At 33.1% G+C, this 16,765-nt stretch overlaps 1 long non-coding RNA gene across 2 annotated transcripts; it reads left to right on the top strand.

Annotated features, from left to right (window-relative positions):
- The first annotated feature begins 10,286 nt into the window (after nucleotides 1-10,286).
- On the top strand, nucleotides 10,287-16,096 carry LOC135092655 (uncharacterized). Of its 2 annotated transcripts, none has more exons than XR_010262959.1 (3): nucleotides 10,287-10,451; nucleotides 12,433-12,545; nucleotides 15,625-16,096. It is a non-coding gene; the product is annotated as an uncharacterized LOC135092655 (long non-coding RNA). The 2 variants fall into 2 exon arrangements; XR_010262951.1 differs by having other exon boundaries at nucleotides 10,292-10,451; nucleotides 12,433-12,539.
- The last annotated feature ends 669 nt before the right edge of the window (nucleotides 16,097-16,765 follow it).

Below are 16,765 nucleotides of genomic sequence, written 5' to 3'. Positions count from 1 at the left end.
TGTCTTCTCAGTGTCTTACGTAGAAAAAACGATAAACGGATGCAAACCAACCAATTAAAAAAAAAAAAAATAGAAAAACATTACCTAAAAGGTATATTTTGAGTGTTTTTAACCTTGTTACCTACAAAAAACGCGAAAATTGATGCAAAGCACTCTATATTAGGAAATAAAAGGACATTGCAAGAAAAGTGTATAATGAGTGTTTTATAGTTCAAAAGAACCAAAAGGCAAAAAACGCAAAAACTTGAGGATATGGAGAAGTTTCCTAGATACCAAAATGCTGAAACTCATGAATAACATTCCTAATTGAGAAACAGAGCAACCTTACTAAATGCGTGTATTTTGAGAGCTTTTCACATACTTAGTTACCAAAAACTCAAATTGCATGCGAAACCAGCTTTATGTGAGAAAAAAATGACATTAACAGAAAAAAGTCTTTTGAGTGTTTTTGAGCCTGATAGGCAATAAAGCACTAAAAAGCAGGGCAATCGCATTACATTTGAATAAAACCAATTTTTAATAAGAACTTGCCTTTAAGTCTTTTTGAGCTCCTTATATACCAAAACACTAAAACGCATGCAAATTACACTTTATGGTGAAACAGAATAAAACTACCAAAAACATGTATTTTGAGTATTTTTGATCATGTTACCTATAAAAACGCTTAAATACATGCAAAGAACCTTATGTTTGGGAAACAAAAGGACATTACGAGAAGCGTATATTATGAGTGTTTTTAAGTTTAAGTACCAAAAACCTAAAACCCACTCTTTATTTAGAAAAAAAAATAAATAAAAAAAAATAAAAAATAGGATTTTTTTTTTGTTATTCATCTTCATAGGTACGAAATGCCAAAATTCTGGGAAAATTCAAGGCAATTATATGATAAGAGAATATTATCAAAAAAGTTGATTTTAGCTGTTTTTTTCGGACTGTTATGTACCAAACCCTAAACTGCATGCAAAGCCTCCTATATAAGGAAATTAAACTACCTTACCAGAAATCTGTCTTTTGAGTGTTTTTCAGCTTGTTAAGCACCGAAATGATAAATAATAAGGAACTCACTTTATATGGGAATCCAAAACAAAATTACTGAAAACGTGTGTTCCCAGTGTTTTACGTAGAAAAACGCTAAAATGGATGCAAACCAACCAATATCAAGAAATAGAAAAAAAAAAAACATTACCAAAAAGGTATATTTTGAGTGTTTTTGAGCTTGTTACCTACAAAAAAACGCTAAAATTGATACAAAGCACTCTATATTGGGAAACAAAGGGACATTGCTAGAAAAGTGTATAATGAGTGTATTATAGTTCAAAAGAACAGCAAGGCAAAAAACGCAAAAACTCGTGTATATGGAGGAGTTTCCTAGATACCAAAATGCTGAAACTCATGAATAACACTCTTAATTGAGAAGCAGAACAACCTTACCAAATTCGTGTATTTTGAGTGTTTTTCATATTCTTAGTTACCAAAAACCCAAATTTCATGCGAAACCAGATTTATGTGGGAAAACATGACATTTCCAGAAAAATGTCTTTTGAGTGTTTTTGAGCGTGATAGGCAATAAAGCACTAAAAAGCAGGGCAATCACTTTTCATTGGAATAAAACCAATTTTTACTAAGAACTTGCCTTTAAATGTTTTTGAGCTCCTTATATACCAAACCGCTAAAACTCATGCAAAACAAATTTATGGAGAAACAGAATAACATTACCAAAAACATGTAATTTGGGTGATTTTTATCATGTTATCTATAAAAACGCTTAAATACATGCAAAGAACACTATGTTTGGGAAACAAAAGGACATTACGAGAAACGTGTATTATGAGTGTTTTTTTTAAGTTCCTTAAGTACCAAAAAACTAAAACCCACAAATAACACTATTTAGAAAATAAAAACAAAAAATAGGAATTTTTTTTTCATCTTCATAGGTACCGAGATGCCAAAATTCTGGCAAAATTCAGGAAAATTATATGAACAAAAGAATATTATCAAAAAAGTTAATTTTAGCTTTTCTTTCGGACTGTTATGTACCAAACCCTAAAGTGCATGCAAAGCCTCCTATATGAGGAAATTAAACGAGCTTACCAGAAATCTGTCTTTTGAGAGTTTTTCAGCATGTTAGGCACCAAAACGATAAATAATAAGGAACTCACTCTATATGGGAATCCAAAACAAAATTACTGAAAATGTATCTTCTCAGTGTTTTACGTAGAAAATCGCAAAAACTCGTGTATATAAAGAAGTTTCTTAGATACCAAAATGCTGAAACTCATGAATAACAATCTTAATTGAGAAACAGAACAACCTTAGCAAATGCCTGTATTTTGAGTGTTTTTCATATTCCTAGTTAGCAATACCCAAAATAGCATAAGAAACTACCTTTATGAGGGAAAAAAATGACATCATCAGAAGTGTATTTTAATTGTTTTTGAGCGTGTTAGGCAATTAAGTACTAAAAAGCAGGGTAATCATATTACATGGGAATAAAACCAACTTTTACCAAGAACTTGCCAATATGTGTTTTTGAGCTCCATACATACCAAACCGCTAAAACGCATGGAAAAAAAAGCTTTATGGAGTAACAGAATAACATTACCAAAAACATGTATTTTGAGTGTTTTTGATAATGTTATCTATAAAAACGCTTAAATACATGCAAAGAACCTTATGTTTGTGAGCTTTTTTTTCGTACTGTTATGTACCAAACCCTAAAGTGCATGCAAAGCCACCTATATGGGGAAATTAAACGTCTTTGCCAGAAAACTGTCTTATGAGTGTTTTTCAGCTTGTTAGGCACCCTAACGGTAAATAACATGCAAGTCACTCTATTTGGGAATCTAAAACAAAATTATTGAAAAAGTGTCTTTTCGGTGTTTTACGTAGAAAAACGCTAAAACGGATGCAAACCAACCAATAAGAAGAAATAAAATAATATTACCAAAAAGGTACATTTTGAGTGTTTTTGAGCTTGTTACCTACAAAAAAACGCGAAAATGGATGCAAAGCATTCCCTATTGTAAAACAAAAAGACATTACGAGAAACGTGTATAATGAGTGTCTTATTATTTTTGAGCAAAAGAACATGTGGTTCACAAGAACCACAAGGCAAAAAATGCAAAAACTCGTGTATATAAAGAAGTTTCTTAGATACCAAAATGATGAAACTCATGAATAAGAATATTAATTGAGAAACAACAACCTTACCAAATGCGTATATTTTGAGTGTTTTTCACATTCTTAGCAAAATCCCAAATAGCACGCGAAACTATCTTGGAAAAAAAATGACATTACTAGAAGTGTCTTTTGAGTGTTTTTGAGCGTGTTAGGCAATAAATCACACACACAAAAAAAAAACAGGGCAATCACATTACATGGGAATAAAATTAACTTTTACCAAGAAATTGTCATGAAGTGTTTTTTGACCTCCTTACAAACCAAAACGCTAAAACGCATTTAAAAACTTCTTTTATGGAGAAGCAGAATAACATTATTAAAAACATGTGTTTTAAGTGTTTTTAAGTGTTTTTAAGTGTTCCTTAAGTACCAAAACGTTAAAACCCCAAAATAACACTCTTTATAGAGAAAAAAATAAATAAATAAAAAAATAGCTTTTTTTTTATATTCATTTTCATAGGTACCAAGATGCCAAAATCTTGCCGAAAAACCCAAATTACATGCGAAACTAGCTTTATGTGGGAAAAAAATGACATTTCCAGAAAAGTGTCTTTTGAGTGTTTTTGAGCGTTATATACAACAAAACACTAAAAAGCAGAACAATCACATTACACTGGAATAAAACCAAATTTTACGAAGAACTTACCTTTAAGTGTTTTTTAACTTCTTACATACCAAAACGCTAAACGCATGCAAAAACAACCTTTATGGAGAAACAGAATAACATTACCAAAAACATGTATTTTGAGTGTTTTTGATCATGTTACCTATAAAATGGCTTAAATACATGCAAAGAACCCTATGTTTGTGAAACGAAAGGACATTACGAAAATCGTGTATTATGAGTATTTTTAAGTTCCTTAAGTACCAAAAATCTAAAACCCACAAATAACACTCTTTTATAGAGAAAAAAAAAAAAATAAATAAAAAAAAATAGATTTTTTTTGTTAGTCATCTTCATAGGTACCGAGATGCCAAAATTCTGAGAAAATTCAGGGAAATTATGTGAAAAAAAACATAAAAAAAATAACATTAGCTTTTTCCGGAGTTATGTACGAAAGTGCATGCAAAGCCACCTATATGGGGAAATTACACGACTTTACAAGAAACGTGTCTTTGGGTGTTTTCAGCAATTTCAACAATATTACTGAAAACGTGTCTTTTCAGTTTTTAGCGTAGAACGCTAAAAGGGATGCAAACCAACCAATATGAAGAAATAGAATAACATTACAAAAAAGTTGAATGTTTTTGAGCTTGTTACCTAAAAAAAACGCAAAAATTAATGCAAAGCAGTCTATATTGGGAAACAAAAGAATATTACAAGAAAATTGTATAATGAATGTTTTAATAGTTTTCAAGAACCATAAGGCAAAAAACGCAAAAACTCGTGTATATGGAGATTTTTCTTAGATACCAAAATGCTGAAATTCATGAATAACACTCTTAATTGAGAAACAGAACAACCTTACCAAATGCGTGTATTTTGAATGTTGTTCACATTTTTAGTTACCAAAACCTGAAATTACATGCGAAACTAGCTTTATGTTGGAAATAAATGACATTACCAGAAAAAAAGTGTCTTTTGAGTGTTTTTGAGCGTGTTAGGCAATAAAGCACAAAAAAGCAGGGAAATGACATTACATGGGAATAAAACCAACATTTACCAAGAACTTGTCTTTAAGTGTTTTTCAGCTCCTTACATACTAAAACGCTAAAATGCATGCAAAACACCCTTTATTGAGAAACAAAATAACATTACGAAAAACATGAATTATCAGTGTTTTTGATCTCTTACGTAGAAAAACGCTTAAATACATGAAAAGAACCCTATGTTTGGAAAACGAAAGGACATTACGAGAAACGTGTATTATGAGTGTTTTTAAATTCCATGAGTACGAAAAGAGTTAAAACCCACAAATAACACTCTTTTTAGAGAAAATAAATGAATAAATTAAAACGGATTTTTTTTTTTTTGTTATTTATCTTCATAGGTAACGAGATGCCAAAATTCTGGCAAATTTCAGGGAAATTATGTGAAAAAAATAATATTATGAAAAAAGTTAATTTTAGCTTTATTTTTTCGGACTGTTATGTACCAAACCCTAAAGTGTATGCAAAGCCACCTACATGAGGAAATTAAACGACTTTACCAGATACCTGTCTTTTGAGTGTTTTTCAGCAAGTTAGGCACCAAAACGATAAATAATATGGAAGTCACTCTTTATGGGAATCCAAAACAAAATTACTGAAAACGTGTTTTTTTAGTGTTTTACTTAGAAAAAACATTAAAACGGATGCAAACCAACCAATATGAAGAAATTGAATATTATTACTAAAAAGTTATATTTTGAGTGTTTTTGAGCTTGTTACCTACAGAAAACGCGAAAATACTTGCAAAGCACTTTATATTGGGAAAGAAAAGGACATTACGAGAAACGTGTATAATGAGTGTTTTATAGTTTCACAACAACCACAAGGCAAAACACGCAAAAACTCGTGTATATGAATATGTTTCTTAGATACCAAAATGCTGAAATTCATGAAGAACACTCTTAATTGAGAAACAGAACAACCTTACCAAATGGGTGTATTTTGAATCTTTTTAAGATTCTTACTTACCAAAACCCCAAATTGCATGCGAAACTAGCTTTATGTGTGAAAAAAAAATATTACCAGAAAAGTGACGAATTTTTTTTGAGCGTGTTAGGCAATAAAGCACTAAAAAGCAGGGCAATCACATTACATGGGAATAAAACCAACTTTTAGCAGTAACTTCCCTTTAAGTGTTTTTAAGCTCCTTACATACGAAAACGCTAAAACGCATAGAAAAACAAGTATTTTGAGTCTTTTGTAAGATTGTTACGTAAAAAAAACGCCTATATGAATCGGAAATATCCTATATGGGAAAAATTAAAAGACATTACGAGAAACGTGTATTATGAGGGTTTTTGATTTTCTTGGTATCAAAAGGGTAAAACGCATAAAAAACACTCTATATGGAGAAATAGAACAATACTGCCAAAAAAAAAAAATAATAAAAACGTGCATTTTGAGTGTTATGACATTGTTAGTTACCAAAAAGCCAAAATTCATGCAAAGACCCATATATAGATATATGAAACGACTTTAAAAACGTATGAAAATACCATATATAGAGAAACAGAATACACTAACCAAAAACGTTTATTTTGTGTTTTTTTATATTTTTTTTAAGCTTATTTTGCACAAAATCGCCTGTCATCAAACAAATCACCCTGCATATGGAAATAAAAAGGACATTACGAGAAACGTTTGTTGTGTTTTTTTATTTTATTTTTTTTACTTTCTTAAGTACCAAATCAGTACTTCAATAGTGCTCTGAAGAAAAAGAACAAACTTACCAAAAACGGGTATTTTTTTACATTGATAATTACCAAAACGCCAACATGCATGTAAAGCAACCTATATGAAAAAACAAAACGAAATCACTGGAAACTTGTCTTTTGTTATTTTTTGGGCGTGTTAGGCACCAAATCAGTAAGAAGCAACGAAATCACCCCATAGGGGAATACAAAACAACTTTACTAAAACGTGTGTTTAGAGTGTTTTTTTTTAGGTTCTTACGAACTAAAATGTCAAAATACATGCAAACACCCTGTTAGGTACCAAAGCACCAAAAACAGCCTATATGAGGAAACGAAAGGACATGACAAAAAACGTGTATTATAAGTTTTTTTTTTTTTTTAGCTTCTCAGGTACCAAAACGCAAAAATCGAGAAAAAAAAAATTACCAAAATCGTGTAATTTGAATGTTTTTCACATTGTCAGGTAGCAAAACACCATAATGCTTGCTCGCTATACGAGAAAATTAAACAACAATGTAAGAAATGTGTTTTTATGTTTTTCAGCGTGTTAGGCACGAAAACGCTAAATAGCATGGAAAGCACCTTATATAGAAATGCAAAATAATAAGCATGTCTTTTAAGTGTTTTAAACTTTTTACGTTCCAAAACGCTAAAACGGGTACAACAAACACGAATAATCTTACCAAACCGAAAAAAAACCTTACCAAAAACGTGTATTTTGAGTCTTTTTGAGTCTGTTACGTACATCATCTTAAAAATGCATGTAAAGCACCCTGTATGAGGAAACGATAGAACATTACGAGAAACGTGCATTATCAGAGTTTTGAGTCTCTTAGGTACCAAACACTAAACCGCCTGAATGAAAAGTAAATATATTCTATATCTCTTAATAGAGAAACAGAACATCACCAAAAACGTGTTTTGAGTGTTTTTTGTTTTCCTTTTTATGTAACAAAACGTCAAAATACATACGAAGCATCCTATATGGGGAAATGGAAAGACGTTTGGAGAAACAAGTTTTATTTGTGTTTCTGAGCTTCCTAAGTAAGCTTCCTAAGTACCAAAACGCTAAAAAGGATGAATAGCACCCTATATAGAGAAAAAGAACAACATTACCTAAAATCTTTATTTTGCGCGTTTTTCACATTATGTAGCAAAACATCATAATGCATGCAGATCCCTATATGAAGAAGCAAAACGATATTACAGGAAACGTGTCTTTTGAGTGTTTACTTGAGTGTTAGGAATCAAAATGATAAAAAGCATTGAAAGCACCCTATTTCGCAATATAAAATAACATTACCAAGAAAGTGTCTTTAGAGTGTTTTTCCCCTTCTTAAATCCGAAATTGCTGAAAAGCATGCATAACAACATTTACGGAGAAACAAATTAACATTACCAAAACTTGTATTTTGATTGTTTTTGTGCTTGTTAAGTATAAAAGTGCCAAATTACACGCAAAAACTCCTACATGGAGAAAAGAAAGGACATTACGAGAAAAGTGTATTATGAGAGATTTTTAGCTTTTTAGGTACGCAGACTCAAAAACACATGATTACAACTTTATATGGAAAAATAACTCAACCGAAAACTTTTACTTAAATTTTTTTTTTATAGTGTTAAGTACCAAAAGACAAAATGCATTGGAAGCCCTTTTTATCGGGAAACGAAACGACATTATCATCAACGTGTCTTTTGAGTGTTTTTCAACGTGTTAGACATCAAAACGCTGAAAAGCATGGAAAGCGCTCCATAAAGGAATACAAAATAACATTACTAAAAACCTGTTTTAAAGGTTCTTATGTACAGAAACGCTAAAACTCAAGCAAAACACCCTTTATAGAGAAGCGAAATAAACACACAAAACACAGGTTTCTGGTAAGGTCGTTTAATTTCCTCATATTGGAAGCTTTGCATGCACTTTAGGGTTTGGTACATAACAGTCCGAAAAAAAAAAGCTTAAATTAACTTTCCATATAGACAAGTTTTTGCGTTGTTTGCTTTGTGGTTCTTTTGAACTATAAAACACTCATTATACACTTTTCTTGCAATGTCCTTTTCTTTCCCAATATAGAGTGCTTTGCATCAATTTTCGCGTTTTTGTAGGTAAAAAGCTCAAAAACACTCAAAATATACCTTTTTGGTAACGTTTTTCTATTTCTTAATATTGGTTGGTTTGCATCCGTTTTAACGTTTTTCTACGTAAAACACTGAGAAGACACGTTTTCAGTAACTTTATTTTGGATTCCCATATAGAGTGAGTTCCTTATTATATATCGTTTTGGTGCCTAACATGCTTAAAAACACACAAAACACAGATTTCTGGTAAGGTCGTTTAATTTCCTCATATTGGAGGCTTTGCATGCACTTTAGCGTTTAGTACTTAACAGTCCGAAAAAAAAAAAGCTGAAAATAACTTTTTTGATAATATTCTCTTATCACATAATTGCCCTGAATTTTCCCAGAATTTAGGCATCTCGGTACCTATGAAGATGAATAACAAAAAAAAAAATCCTATTTATTTTATCTTTTTATTTCTTATTGTCTAAATAAAGTGTTATTTGTGGGTTTTAGCTTTTTGGTACTTAAGGAACTTATAAAAACACTCATAATACACGTTTCTCGTAATGTCCTTTTGTTTCCCAAACATAATGTTCTTTGCATGTACTTAAGCGTTTTCATAGATCACATGATCAAAAACACTCAAAATACATGTTTTTGGTAATGTTATTCTGTTTCTCCATAAAGTTTGTTTTGCATGCGTTTTAGCGGTTTGGTATACAAGTGGTTAAAAAATACTTAAAGGCAAGTTCTTCGTAAAAGTGATGAAATTATTCCTTTGAAAGTATTGATGGCTGATCTCTTTCTATAGGTGAGGGTTAGTGTTCTCTACTGTACCAAATACTGAACTGTCTTTTTTACTATTTCTCCATCTGTATCCTACCCAGTAATGGTAATAGACTGAGGAATTCCCCACCTTTGTTAATTTTTACTAAGTTTTGTCCTAGTGGTAATCAGCTGCAGCATTGATTTGTTTAGGAGTTGGATATCTGAGAATGAGTGGTTATTGGCACCAAGTGCAGCTCAGTTGTGGGTAACTCCAGTTGTTGGGAACATTCCATGGTACACAGATGGTGGGATAGTCTTGCCTTGGACTCTTGCAAATGTGTACTATGTCCCAGTGAGTTTTGTTTTTTTTTGACATGAATCCCAAGTTTATTTAGGCATTTCAGGGACTTATTGTGGGTGATGGAGATCTCCACAGCACTCTTCTCTTGGTTGGTGGGTAGCTGTTGAAAAATTCATATAAATAGAGATGTCACATGTAGGTAAAATAGAGAAATGTTGATTTGATTGTGAACTAAATCCCACAACTTATATTATCTTTGATAAGAAAGGTTTCGTTTAGACCATGAAAATTGGATAAATGAAGCTGAGCATTATTTTACTGCAACAAGAAGGCACACAAAGTGAAGGAGATCGCATACTTGACTTTAGTTTGTTGTTCCTTTGATGGGGAACTTGTATCATTGTTAAAAGCTTAAAACCTGTAAAATAGCATGGATGCATCTGAATCTTTATTCAGTCAAAAGTTTATGTGATGTGTAGACTATTCAAGCTTGCCAGCCTGGAGCCTGGAGCCTGCTTGTTGTAGAGTTGTCCTATGTTCTGTAGATTTGCTTGATATTATAAACAATTATGATAAAATTTTTGTAAACAATTTTGTTCTTTATTTCTTTCAGTATCAGATTCAGTATTTTCTCCATCTTATGGCAGCATATATTTTCAACACAGAGTGAGGGCAGTGTCATTCCTCCTGTCCACTACCCCAACTTCTACTCCCAACACTACCACAACAATGAGCGGTCTGGTGTGGTGGCTGAGGATTCTTTTGAAGAGGACAATGCTTCTGCTTCATCTGAGCAGGTCAGAAGGTGGATAGCAGCAGTACTAGTAGCAGACTGGTGTTACCTTGATGCTACTGCTACATTGCATTATTTGCATAGTTTTTTTCAGTTATCATGGACTTTGTGTAATATGTATAAAAGTATATGAAGCTCAAGAAACTTGTTGATAAGGTTTATGTTCAGCATACAAATTGTAGGATGCAAAGACAAGGATTGAAATATCATTGCCACAATTCCTGACAAAGCATTTGGTGCCACAGAATATTCAGCAATGTAATGTTTGTTTGGCAAACAAACCAGTTTCCCTGAATGATAGCTTTATTTCTGCAGGTTAATACAGTCTCTCTATGGGGGAGAGTTTGGAGACAAAGCCAAGCATATATATATATATATATATATATATATATATATATATATATATATATATATATATATATATATATATATATATATATATATATATATATATATATATATATATATATATATATATATATATATATATATATATATGTGGTTTGTGAGCCAAGCATACTGATCATTACACTATCATGTGTAGTTTTAATATGTAATTTAGATCAAGGACAGTGCAGTGATAGAAGAAAAATTATTCACTAGATTTTTTCAGAGAAGTTTTATGACATAAAGGATTAAATGAATGATCAGTATATATATTGGCTCACTAGCTGCATCTCTTTAACACAGAAAGCTTTCACTAATTATCTCGGCCCAATTCATTAAGTGCATCGCTGTTGTGGGAGGGAAGATATGCAGTGTTTCCCTGCCATCTGTGGGAGTTACATTCCAGAGTCTCCTGCAAATAATTAAAATCTGTGAATATGGGAAACCATTCTTATAAGGATCAGAACTACCTATATTTATAGTTTAAACCTTAAACTATGCATCTCACATTTACTAAGCAATTCACTTTAAGACAATAAAAAACAGTTATTATATGTATAGTACATGATATTTTAATTAAAATACAGTGCACTATATAATAAAAGGGGAATAAGTTGATATGTACAATAAACCCTTGATATAATGAACTTCTATTTACCAAATTTCAGGTATAACAACCTATTTAAGGCTGCTGTCTCCTACCTCTCTCTCTCTCTCTCTCTCTCTCTCTCTCTCTCTCTCTCTCTCTCTCTCTCTCTCTCTCTCTCTCTCTCTCTCTCTATACACATATATAGCAAATTTTCATCTCAAGTGACCCACTTTCCCCCCATATGTGTTCGTTATATCTTGGGTTACTGTAATTTATAACTGAAAGAATAATTTGGGCTCTTTGGACTGAAAGACTGAGCTGGTGGTGACACCTGGCAACTCTGAAAACTCCCCATTAGTTAGGTTAGGTTAGGGAAAACTCTGCAAATATGCAAAACCATGAATATGTGAGGGAACGCTGATATATGCTTTCTCTTATTTGTTGTAGATGTATTCCATTCTATTGGCATAGAACGATAGGAAAATGGCATCAAGGAAGTAGGGATGCCACCAAACTTTATGAGACTAGACATAACCTTGCACATAGAATTGCTGAACATAAAGGTATTTCTCCTTGAACTAATAATCAACCAGCTGTTCCATCATTTTCAGCAATAAGTCCCCATTCACATGAACATGATCATCCCTTTTTGTGACAAAGTTTTTAGAATACTACACAAGACAGAGTCCAATATGGATACAAAATTATTAGAGGCAATATATATTAAACACATAAATCCAGTACTGAATAATAACTTAACATCAAGTCAATCACATATTGTAAGATAATGTTTCGGAGGCCCGTTCCAATACCATTATCATAGTGTTAGGAACCCAACTTTTTCAGTCCCTCTCTCATTGCCATACAGGCAAGATGTGTGTGGATACTTATTGTTTTCTGTCAATCCAGTTTATAATCTTGGTGCTTGTAGTGTTTTGTTTTTTGTGTGTAGTGTCATATGATGTGAATTTTATACAACTTTTACATAGTATTTCATTGTTTTTTCTAGCTTGAAGCTGCCTGCAGAAATAGGCAAAACAGCAACTGACGAAAGAATAAAGTTGAAGGAAACTGGAGTTTCCCTGCAAAACAAGCTATCAAGAAGACCTATACAATGTGTGTGTATATATATATATATATATATATATATATATATATATATATATATATATATATATATATATATATATATATATATATATATATATATATATATATATATATATATATATATATATATATATATATATATATATATATATATATATATATATATATCCTTGTCTTCATAATGCTCTTCATTGGCACTTGAAGCATGCATCACACTTTTGTATGATTGATCGTATAATTTTTCCTGAGTGGCCCAATCACCCACACTATCACATTCACTATCCAAGTCCTTCCTTCAGCCTTTACACATGCACTGTAATGATGGAACAGTATTTTTCTGTATGTCACAACTAGATAAGTGTAATCAACTAGGTTAACACACACACACATACAGGTATTTTTGAGGGCTTCAAGGAAGAGGATCTCAATGTAACTCATACAAATACATGAATGTGGATAACTAAAGAAGAAAATGTGAAAATACAAGAAGCTTAACAGCGATGATAAAGGCATGGAAGGAAGAAACAGAAGTGGGTGGCGACAATGTAAAAAAGATATCCAATGATATAATAGAGATGGAAAGGGAAAAAGAAAACAAAGAACTGAGAAGAGGTGACAAAAATAGTGGACTTAAATAAGAAATACTGTGAAGAGATTAAGAAACTCAAGAAAGAGAATGAAGAATTAAAGAAAACTTTGCAAGAGAGGTTAGGGTTGGAGGAGTGAGAGTTAGTTACAGAGGAAGTCAAAGGTTGGAAAGAGAGAGAACAGCAAAAGGTGGACATGGAGGACATAACAAGGCAACAGCAACAGAAACAACAAGGATATGGAAAAGCAAGTGATTAAAATAATAAAGGAAAAAAGTAATCTTGTGAGAGACACAGTACAGAGAAAGATGTGTATGGTGGTATTTGGGGTCAAGGAAAAGAACCTACCCATGAAAACAGCTAGAGAGAAAGAAGTGAAAAGAACTAAGGAAATTATAGCAGAAGTGGCAGAGGAAGGAGAGGGGAGAGTCGAACAAATTGAAGAGGTTTACAGGATCGGAAAGTATGACAAAAATAGAACAAAGCCAATGTAAAACAAGAATCATGTCACAAACAGCAGCAGAACATGTCTTGCAAAGAACAGGAAAATTGGCAAAAGCAAAAGGATTGAAGGAAATATGGATAAAAAGAGACATGAACGAAGAATAGAGAAGTAAACTAAAAGTCAAAAAATTAATAGAGAACACAGGAAAGTTGTGGACATGAAAATGAGGAAATGGTGGCACAAAGATGCCACACAAGACCACCAAACAGAAGTTTAAAGATTATGTATACTAATGTAGATGGTTTGGTGTCCAGCCTACTGGAACTTGAAGACTATTTAAAGAACAATAAACCAGATGTGGTATGTTTAACAGGAACCAAACTAGAAGAGGAAATAAAGTTGGGATTTGCAAAGGAAGGATACAGTACATGGAAGAGGGACAGAAAAGGAAAAGGAAGAGAAGTGATGATATTGGTAAGAAAAGGATATTGTTGTTGAGGAAGTGGAATATGGTGATGGAATGGTAGAAACAATGAGTGTTGTGATTAAGATCAAAAGATGTGAAAAAAGGAAAATCATTGTGAAATACATACCACCAAAAACTAATGCATGGTAGACTAATAAATTCAAAAGTATGCAGCTAGAAACAAAAAAATAGTATGGAGGAAATGATAAGGAAAGGTAACAAAGTACTCTTAGTAGGTGACTTCAACACTAAAAGAATTAACTGAGAGGAGATGGAAGTAACAGAAAATGTTGGGTCATGGAGTGAAGAACTTATGCAAACCATGATGATGAATACAACGAGACAGTGGGTGAATGAGCCTATAAGATGTAGAAGAGAAGAAGAACCATCACAGCTGGATTTAATGTTTATGAAAACCCCAGAAAGTAGCCCAAGTATACATTGTCTGAGTTCAATGGGAAGAAGTGATCATGTGACAATAGAGATAGTACTACAGGAGGAAACAGTGTTGCACAGGAAAGAACAATACAGAAATTGGAGACAGAACTATGCTAAGGCAAACTTTGCAGAGCTTAGTAAGTTTTATTGAAAAATTAAATGGAAAGAGCAATTTGAAGGTAAAGTAGTGCAAGAAAAATATGAGATATTTTTGAGCAAGTATAGAGAGAGGATGCAACAGTTTGTACGGTTATAAAATGAAAATTGGGAAACAAGAACGGTATAATGGCAGGTGTGTAGAAGCAAATAAGAAAAAGGACAGGACATGGAAGAAAATGGCTATGGCCTGTTTTAAGACTATACTCGTACAAGTGGAAATACCCTGGTCTGAGGCAATTTTCTCTCTCTCTCTCTCTCTCTCTCTCTCTCTCTCTCTCTCTCTCTCTCTCTCTCTCTCTCTCTCTCTCTCTCTCTCTCTCTCTCTCTCTCTCTCTCTCTCTCTCTCTCTCTCAAACAAAAAATAAAAAAGGTGGAGAAACAAGGGGAAAGGGAGATGAATGAACAGAAGGTAGCCAAAATCAAATTTGTACATTTGTGTGTGTTTGCATTTGTTTCTTATTTGTATTTTCACAGATTGACCCAAATCTAAATTACCATTTTTAATGAGAGAGAGAGAGAGAGAGAGAGAGAGAGAGAGAGAGAGAGAGAGAGAGAGAGAGAGAGAGAGAGAGAGAGAGAGAGAGAGAGAGAGAGAGAGAGAGAGAGAGAGAGAGAGAGAGAGAGAGAGAGAGAGAGAAATCACAAATACCTACTAACCTGGAAAGTGGAGTCCTTGATGATAAATTGGCTGGGATCAGCAGGGTGAACTGTGGCAGAAGTTTGGTGCATGGCAAATATGGCTTCAGGATGAGTAAATGGAGAGGCAGGAGGGAGTGATGGTTGTGGGGGAGATGATGAGTGAGCAGAAGGTGAGAAGGATGAGGAGAAAAAAGGTGATGGTGCAGAGAATGATGAGGAATGGACTAATGGGGAAGGGGAAATGTGAGATAATTTTGAGGACTCAAAGGCAGTAATAACAGGTGGTGTAGTGCTGAGGTGAGTATGGTCTGAGGCATGGCCAGGAGCTGCTGTATGACCAGATTTCTGAATTTCCAGTCAAAGTGTCTGGCTAAGAGTTGGAGATCTGGCAGAGAAGCTGTGGCCAGAGGAAGGAGGCTTGGCTGCTGCACCAGACCCATAGACCACATCTTTGGAGTGGCTTTGGCCTTGAGGTGCAGCCAGGTAGCTGTAGCTCACCACCTGCCAGAGAAAAGCTTTTTTAACCTCACTGCCTGCCAGGGAAGAGCTTTTTTAATTTCTATTTTAATCTTACATGATTAAGGTCATATGATTAATAGTTATACCATCTTCTGTATATCTAGCCTGGAGGTTGAGATGTGATGGAATGATTCCAAATGTGAATGTATACCATATTAAATCCTTGTCTCTACTTTCCTCCAAATGAGATCCATGGGCCTTGTAAAAAAAAGTTGGGAGTCCAATCTTTTAAAACTAGTAACTCTAATATTAGAGATTTGAGAGACAGAATGAAGCATAATTAAAGCTTTGATAAGCATTTATAAATCTGTACATTCTTTCAATTTTTTTTCACCATTTTTGAATGGCATATTGGAGTGATTTGAGTCAGAAATAACAATTTTGAACACTTTTCTTTCTATTTGTTGGTAATGTGTAATACCACTGATGAGAGACAAACTTTGTGCTTGGAAGGAAAGAACTGACACCCTTTCTCTATAAATTCTGCTTCACTGCATGCCACAAGTTTTATAATTTATATCAGAACTATTTCTAGACTAACCACTTCATAAGCATAATCATTTTGTCATCACAGTTTTCACTATGCTGCCTTATCACCATTATGCTACAGTGATCTCAGATGCTTCTGATTTCATAATGAAAGTTAGGGTTCACTTTAAAACCAGTTGACAACTGATAGTCTAAATTCCAATCCAAGAAATGAATTTTGTATCATCAATGAATGAAAGTGCTTGATTGTTCTACAAGTTTGGTGAGGATTGAGGTTGCTGGTTAGTTCTGGGGAGTAGATTAGTAAAATTCTGAAGAAGTATTTTTTAACTGTCTTCACCCAGGAAAACATGCAGGAAATGCTGGATAGTGAAATTTTTAGAGCAGAAGAGAATGAGAAGCTGAAAGATATTACCATGATTAAGGAGATAGTGGAACAGGTGATAGATAGGCTAAGAAAGTTCAAGACACCAAGACCAGATGAAATATA

This window comes from Scylla paramamosain, chromosome 3, assembly GCF_035594125.1.
Source record: "Scylla paramamosain isolate STU-SP2022 chromosome 3, ASM3559412v1, whole genome shotgun sequence".
In the NCBI taxonomy this organism is placed as follows: Eukaryota; Metazoa; Arthropoda; class Malacostraca; order Decapoda; family Portunidae; genus Scylla; species Scylla paramamosain.
Note: the sequence above shows the minus strand (reverse complement) of the source record. Positions and strands in the feature narration are given on the sequence as shown.